Here is an 8,753-nt window from a genome sequence, read left to right as displayed (position 1 = left end):
TTCATGATTTTCAAGTTTTTTCTTTGCATAATTTTCCGTATTAACTATAAAGAGATCTAGGCAAGTATTAAGTGTGTTAGTTTTCTAAAGTGGCCTACAACCCTTAAACTTTGAAGAGTGAGTGAAGCTTAAGTTTATTTCATTTAACACTGGAAATTTATTGAAATACAGATACTAATACGAATATAAAAATACCACAAAAAATGATATAATTTAAATTTTTTATGAGATTAAAAGATATGACATATATCTAAAATGAATATAAAATATTTATAAATAAATTATAATAATATTTTAATTCTTTTAATTATATAAAATATTTAAAATAATTTATAATTTTAATAAATAATAATATATATTATTTATGAATTTATTTTAAAAATATATATTATGAATAAAGTTAAAAATTTTCTATGATTAATCATATCTAAAGATTTTTTTTATGTTTTTCTTTAGAACATAATTATATACGAAAAATACACATATCAGAACAAAAATCAAACGAACATTATATTAGAAGTATGTTCAATACGCGGATACAACTAACGACATACGTGTACTTCATAGCTCTAAACCCTTAACTTCCATTCTACTTCCTCTAAAATCAAAATTTTCAAACACACATACTTTCCAAAGCAAATATAAAGCATGAAATTCATTTTTAAAAATGGACAAATAATCGAGACAGCTTGGCTAAAGGAAAAGGCAAATGACAGCACTAATAGCAATAAAAGGTTACAAACAATAAGCTTCAGGCAGCGCTTTAATTTTGGAGATTATAACAGTGCCAAGAGTACTATTCTAGTCAGAGGAAAATTCAGAGATATGTTCATGATTCTTCTAAAGGCTAGCATCTTTTGAGTCCCCACCATTAATTATACGTATACAGATTCGGAATCCTATAATATACGGAGTACAGCTTCTGCAGAATCACAAAAATGAATATCAAGACTTTTGCATAAGCAATTGGAAGACACTGTTATGATATGAAGCAATAAAACTGTAAAAGTTAGGAACCAAAATATCCGTGGGAAAATGTAAAAAGAAAAATAAAAAGCGTGCAAATATTACAATGTGTTAAATTGTATATCCCTGATTTTGGTTTAAGATGTTAGATGCAAACTAGGAATAATTTTTTTTTCCCCTCACTAACATCAAGAAACAAACTATTGACTTCAATATTTATGTGTTATTATTATTCGTCCAAATATAATTAATCAACTGTGCTGTATGGACATTATTAATAGCTCTTATAGAATGAGAATACAAAATGATTCTATATATTAATTAACACTTAATATATTAATCAATTGTCTATGATTTTCATTGTGTTTGCTAGCTTTCTTTCATCTTTCTGTTTTGTACGGTGTGATATATTATATTTGGATGTTTTGGTTGGAGCTTTTCTGAACGGACGTGAGCTTAATTATATATAAAAAAAAAACATTATCGATACTCATATATTTATAAGATTTATTCCGATAATTTGTATTGTAATTTAGCCATGAATACTTAAGAATAGAAGATCCTGTTGCGAAATTGGAAAATCTAACAAACAGTTTTCCTTGTACAAATTCGTTTTCATCGATGCTGGGTAGTATTGCCATTAGTTAATTAAGGTTATAGCTATTGTTTGTATTGTGTTTCGTCGATTTTTAACAAATTGATGGTGGTTTGATTTTAATAGTCTAAGAGCGAAACTAACTCTTTTTTTGCAGGTACTAATTTTGTATAAGTGCATGAAAGGTTCTCGAATTAAACGAAAATTAAGATGGAAATAAATAAAAAAAAGTGCAAAAGGCTAAAAAAAGTGTAAAATAAAAGATTTGAAAAGTAAAATTGACTGAAATTAAAAAAGTTTGCATTGAATTTTAAAGAAAGCGATAAAAATGCCTTCAATTGGATCAAAGGACTTTAAACATGGAAATTAAAGGTACTGAAATATAAATTGGACATGGAAATTAAACAATGCTTAAAAAATAAATTTGCTTGAAAAATAAAGTTTTACAAGAATTATAAATGAAAGATAAAGACAGTGGAAGAGAAACCCTACAGAAATCAAACTCAAATGCAGACTCAAGAATTCGTTGGGATATGAGTGTGCTTAAGTGTATTTCTGAAAAGAAGTTTTAATCTCTATTTCCTAAAATTTACTAATATTTGTAACTCACTTCCATAACCGACCATTAATTACATGACACTGCCTTGCATGCGAATTCTTAGGTAACTTTTCTCGCTTATTTGCCCACGAACGTTATCAACAAATCCCTAATTTAGAGAAAACTTTCGACTTTTCTATTCGTGTAACTGCTCGATTCTCCATTCGAAAGACTATTTGATTCTTCATTCGAGTGACTACTCGATTTGTCAAGGTATTAAAATCGAGTCTGTGTCATATAATTTTCACTTAATGCTTGTACGTGCGTCTTTTCGATATCTTCTACCTTTTTTATCCTTCACCAATATATCGAATCAGCTTAATCTTTAAAAGTAATTATTTCCATTAACACATTGTTCATGTTAACTAGTTCTAGTATAGCTGATGTCTTTTTCGTGAAGAAAAATTGGGATCAAGAATATGAATAAACTATTGAAGCTCGAAAAAATAAAAAAGAATCACTATTTTTTTATTTGGTATTAAAAAAATCATTTTTTTATGAAAAAAATTAGAATAAAAAAATTAATGGTATTATTTTTTTTTAAAATAATATTTTAATTCTTTTTATAAATTTTATTTAAATAAGTATTTTTTAATAATAACAATATAATTGGTCTCTTTTATTTATTAGTTGTTGTTAATAATCCTTTTCATTAATTTTCCCTGAATAATATGATCAAATTATAAATAAAAATACAAAAATTTGTTAATAGTTAATTGGTAGTTGATCTTTAGAGTAAAAAATTATTACTTCTATCCATGAATTTTAAAATATTGATAAATTTAGTTATAAAAAAATAAAACTAACACTATATTCATAAAAGATGTGTTTCACATGACAAAATTATTCATACACTAAAATATTATAAAATATTTTTAACAATGTCCTTTCATTAAATCTTAATTTCATTTCCAAATACGCCATATATATTTTAACCCTTAATTAATATTATTCTCTATTTTTTTCAACGTATCAATACAAGTTTTTACATAAGGGTGGCAAAGCGGGCTAACCCGGCCCATCCTGTCAAAACCCGCCCAAATATAGGCCACGGCGACCCGCCCCGTCAAACTAATATGGGTTCAATTCGTCGATTCCGACCCGCCAACCCGCCTTTTTTCTTAAAAATATTTTTTAACAATTTTTTTTATGATGAAAGTTCAATTTTACATACTAACGATTATTTTATTTTATAATAAAGTTATTTCATCCGATTAGTTTTTTAGTATATAAAAGAATATCTTAAATTAATTATTAATCCATAAAAAATTTTTATTAACCAAAATAACTTTTTTTGATGTGAAATTAATAATAATAAAAATAACTTAATAAATAATAAGTCTCAAAGTCTCAAACATAAATACATAACAACAATAAAATAAACACATAATCCACACATAAATCCATATCAAATAATCCTACTATACTTAAAACAAAACACACAACATAATTTATAAACCAACAAAACACCCAAAAAAATCCATAAATCAACACACATAATTATCAACTTCCAAATTAATAAAATTTGAATATGATCCGGAAGTTAAAGCACTGCCTCGCTGATGAAGTAGGATTCGTGCCGATCCAAAATTTCTCAAAATAACAAGAATCACTTCGTCGGTAGCATAGTTCAAACTGGCAATTAATTTCCACCATCAAAATTTAGATTTTTTCAATACAAATATAATCGAGAGTAATTCAACCTCGGGTCTTTCTCCCTCGGAATGCAATTGAAGTGTTACACTTTTGGTTGTGAAGAAAAGGGGTTTTAAAATCAAAGGACTAAAGATTAAAGGAACTAAGAAATGAAAGAACTAAGAAATGATCAAAATTTAAATTAATACAAGTAAAAAGGAAGCAAGGTCAAAACTAGTGAAAATGCTATAAATGCATTAACGAGCCTTGACTTGGGAATGAGAATTAAGGAATCCTATCATCGTCATAACCACAACTATGATAATTATGATAAGTCAATCTCGCCTAGTCAACCCCTAACATCGAGGAGTAAGTCAAGCAGGCATAATTGACCTTAATCCGTAAGTCCTAGCTAACTTACCAAATTAATTGATAAAAAACTAGCATCAACAGAAACAAGAGTCAACTAACTACACAAGAATTATCACTAAATGTCGGACATCATGACTCTAGTATTCTAGAAACTCATTTCCCAAACAAAGTGTAAAAATCTACTCAAAATTACCAAGTGGCATTTTCACAAACACTTGGTGGGCATTGATGAGCGGATAATTTGTACGCTTTTTGGCATTGTTTTTAGTATATTTTTAGTAGTTTTAGTTGAGTTCTTAGTATATTTTTATTAGTTTTTAGTTAAAATTCACTTTTCTGGACTTTACTATGAGTTTGTGTGTTTTTCTGTGATTTCAGGTATTTTCTGGCTGAAATTGAGGGACCTGAGCAAAAATCTGATTCAGAGACTGAAAAGGACTGCAGATGCTGTTGGATTCTGACCTCCCTGCACTCGAAGTGGATTTTCTGGAGCTACAGAAGCCCAATTGGCGCGCTCTCAATGGCGTTGGAAAGTAGACATCCTGGGCTTTCCAGCAATATATGATAGTTCATACTTTGCCCAATATTTGATGGCCCAAACCGGCGTTCAAAGTCACCTTCAGATTTCCCAGCGTTAAACGCCGGAACTGGCACCAAAATGGGAGTTAAACGCCCAAACTGGCACAAAAGCTGGCGTTTAACTCCAAGAAGAGTCTCTACACGAAAAATGCTTCATTGCTCAGCCCAAGCACACACCAAGTGGGCCCGGAAGTGGATTTTTATGTCATTTACTCATCTTTGTAATCCTTAGGCTACTAGTTCTCTATAAGTAGGACTTTTTACTATTGTATTTGACATCTTGAGATCTTTGAATCTTTTGATCACTTTGGGAGGCTGGCCATTCGGTCATGCCTAGACCTTGTTCTTATGTATTTTCAACGGTGGAGTTTCTACACACCATAGATTAAGGTGTGGAGCTCTGCTGTACCTCAAGTATTAATGCAATTACTATTGTTCTTCTATTCAATTCCGCTTGTTCTTTGTCCAAGATATCACTTGTTCTTCAACTTGATGAATGTGGTGATCCGTGACACTCACCATCATTCTCACCTATGAACGTGTGACTGACAACCACCTCCGTTCTACCTTAGATTGGGTGAATATCTCTTGGATTCCTGATACACGATGCATGGTTGATCGCCTGACAACCGAGTGCTCGCCTGACAAACGAGCCAGCCATTCCGTGAGATCAGAGTCTTCGTGGTATAGGCAAGAACTGATGGCGGCATTCAAGAGAATCCGGAAGGTCTAACCTTGTCTGTGGTATTCTGAGTAGGATTCAATGATTGAATGACTGTGACGTGCTTCAAACTCCTGAGGGTGGGGCGTTAGTGACAGACGCAAAAGAATCACTGGATTCTATTCCGGCCTGATCGAGAACCGACAGATGGATAGCCGTGCCGTGACAGGGTGCGTTGAACATTTCCACTGAGAGGATGGGAGGTAGCCACTGACAACGGTGAAACCCTTGCATAAGCTTGCCATGGAAAGGAGTAAGAAGGATTGGATGAAGACAGTAGGAAAGCAGAGAGACGGAAGGGACAAGCATCTTCATACGCTTATCTGAAGCTCTCACCAATGATATACATAAGTATCTCTATCTTTATCTTTATGTTTAATTCATATATCATCTATACCCATTTGAGTCTGCCTGACTAAGATTTACAAGGTGACCATAGCTTGCTTCATACCAACAATCTCCGTGGGATCGACCCTTACTCGCGTAAGGTTTATTACTTGGACGACCCAGTGCACTTGCTGGTTAGTTGTGCAAAGTTGTGTTTATGCCATGGTATTGAGCACCAAGTTTTTGGGGCCATTACTAGGGATTATTTGAGTTGTGAAAAGTAGTGATCACAATTTCGCACACCAAGTTTTTGGCGCCGTTGCCGGGGATTGTTTCGTGTATGGACAACTGACGGTTCATCTTGTTGCTTAGATTGGGTATTTTTCAGAATTCTTAAGAATAAGTTCTAGAGTTTCATGATGATCTGTTGAAATCTGGCTGGCTGAGAAGCCATGTCTAATCTTATTGGACCGAGGTTTCAACTGATCATCACAAGAGCTTATTGATCTCTATCAATCTTGCTATTGGAGCAATGATCTGCTAAGGCTTGGCTGGCCATTGGCCATGTCTAGTGTTTTGGACCGAAGCTTTCTTTGAAGGCTTGGCTGGCTGTGAAGCCATGTCTAATTCCTGGACCGAAGTCTTAGACTAGCATTGCAATGATTCCTGGAATCCAAATTGAGAATTCTGAAACCTTCATTTTCTATTTTCATATAATTTTCGAAAAAGCACAAAAAAAAAATTTCAAAATCATAAAAACCAAAAATATTTTATGTTTCTTGTTTGAGTCTAGTGTCTAATTTTAAGTTTGGTGTCTTGCATGCATTGTTTATTTGATCTTGGTTCTATTTTTAAGTCAATAGTACAGGGAACTGAAGATTCAGAACATGCAGCAGAGGAATTACACAGAAAAAGCTGGGCGTTCAAAACGCCCAGTGAAGAAGGACAGACTGGCGTTTAAACGCCAGCCAGGGTGCCTGGTTGGGCGTTTAACGCCCAAAAAGGTAGTGCATTGGGCGTTAAACGCCAGAATGTGCACCATTCTGGGCGTTTAACGCCAGGATGGCACAAGAGGGAAGATTCTGTTTTTAATTCAGATTTTTTTTCAAGTTTTCAAAGTTTTTCAAAATCAAATCTTTTTCAAATCATATCTTTTCAATCAAATGTTTTCAAAATCAATTTCTTTCCTTTTTCAAAGATACTTGCTAACAATTAATGATTTGATTGAACATTTCAAGTATATTGCCTTTTCTGTTGAGAAAGGTTTAATGTTTGAATCATATCTTTTCTTGTTAGGCAAGTCATTAATTTTTAAAATCAAATCTTTTTAAAATTGTTTTCAAATCATATCTTTTCAATCACATCTTTTTCAAAAATAATCTTCAATCATATCTTTTTCACAATCTTTTTCAAAAATCACTTGATCTCTTTCTCACTCTTGATTTTCGAAAATCAAATTAAAGTTTTTCAAAATGTTTTTAAAATCTTTTTAATTAATTTTTGAAAAAAATCTCTTCCCCTCTTCTCACATCCTTCTATTTATGGAGTACCACTCCTCTTCAATGCACAATTCGAACTCTATCTCACTAAGTTCAAATTCTTCTACCTCTTTCTTCTATTTTTCTGTTCCTCTGACACCTCAAGGAATCTCTATACTGTGACATAGAGGATTCCACATTTTCTTGTTCTCTTCTCTTTCATATGAGCAGGAACAAAGACAAAGGCATTCTTGTTGAAGCTGACCCTGAACCTGAAAGGACCTTGAAGCGAAAGCTAAGAGAAGCTAAGGCACAACTATCCGTAGAGGACCTAACAGAAATCTTCAAAGGAGAAGACATGGCAGCCGAAAACAACAACAATGCAAACAATGCAAGGAAGGTGCTGGGTGACTTTACTGCACCTACTCCCGACTTCTATGGGAGAAGCATCTCTATCCCTGCCATTGGAGCAAACAACTTTGAGCTTAAGCCTCAATTAGTTTCTCTAATACAACAGAATTGCAAGTTCCATGGACTTCCATTGGAAGATCCTCATCAGTTCTTAGCTGAATTCTTGCAAATCTGTGACACTGTCAAGACTAATGGGGTTGACCCTGAGGTCTACAGACTTATGCTATTCCCTTTTGCTGTAAGAGACAGAGCTAGGACATGGTTGGACTCACAACCTAAAGAAAGCCTGGACTCATGGGAAAAGCTAGTCAATGCCTTCTTGGCAAAGTTCTTTCCACCTCAAAAATTGAGTAAGCTTAGAGTGGAAGTCCAAACCTTCAGACAGAAGGATGGAGAATCCCTCTATGAAGCTTGGGAAAGATACAAACAATTGATCAGAAAATGTCCTTCTGACATGCTTTCTGAATGGAGCATCATAGGTATTTTCTATGATGGTCTCTCTGAACTATCCAAGATGTCTTTGGATAGCTCTGCTGGAGGATCTCTTCATCTGAAGAAGACGCCTACAGAAGCTCAAGAACTAATTGAAATGGTTGCAAATAACCAATTCATGTACACATCTGAAAAGAATCCTGTGAACAATGGGACAAATCAGAAGAAAGGAGTTCTTGAGATTGATACTCTGAATGCCATTCTGGCTCAGAACAAGATATTGACTCAACAAGTCAATTTGATTTCTCAAAGTCTGTCTGGAATGCAAAATGCACCAAGCAGTACTAAGGATGCTTCATCTGAAGAAGAAGCTTATGATCCTGAGAACCCTTCAATGGAAGAGGTGAATTACCTAGGAGAACCCTATGGAAACACCTATAATTCTTCATGGAGAAATCATCCAAATTTCTCATGGAAGAATCAAGAGAGACCTCAACAAGGTTTCAACAACAATAATGGTGGAAGAAACAGGTTTAGCAATGGCAAGCCTTTTCCATCATCTTCTCAGCAACAGACAGAGAATTCTAAGCAGAACCCCTCTGACTTAGCAACCATGGTCTCTGGTCTCATCAAAACCAC

General features: G+C 33.5%; 1 non-coding gene across 1 annotated transcript; it reads right to left on the bottom strand.

Moving 5' to 3' along the window:
* Nucleotides 1–8,034: 8,034 nt before the first annotated feature.
* Nucleotides 8,035–8,142, bottom strand: LOC130978787 (small nucleolar RNA R71). The gene has a single exon (XR_009086402.1). It is a non-coding gene; the product is annotated as a small nucleolar RNA R71 (small nucleolar RNA).
* Between the last annotated feature and the right edge of the window lie 611 nt (nt 8,143–8,753).

This window comes from Arachis stenosperma, chromosome 4, assembly GCF_014773155.1.
Source record: "Arachis stenosperma cultivar V10309 chromosome 4, arast.V10309.gnm1.PFL2, whole genome shotgun sequence".
NCBI lineage: Eukaryota > Viridiplantae > Streptophyta > Magnoliopsida > Fabales > Fabaceae > Arachis > Arachis stenosperma.
The sequence above is the reverse complement of the archived record's forward strand: the minus strand, read 5'-3'. Positions and strand labels throughout refer to the sequence as shown.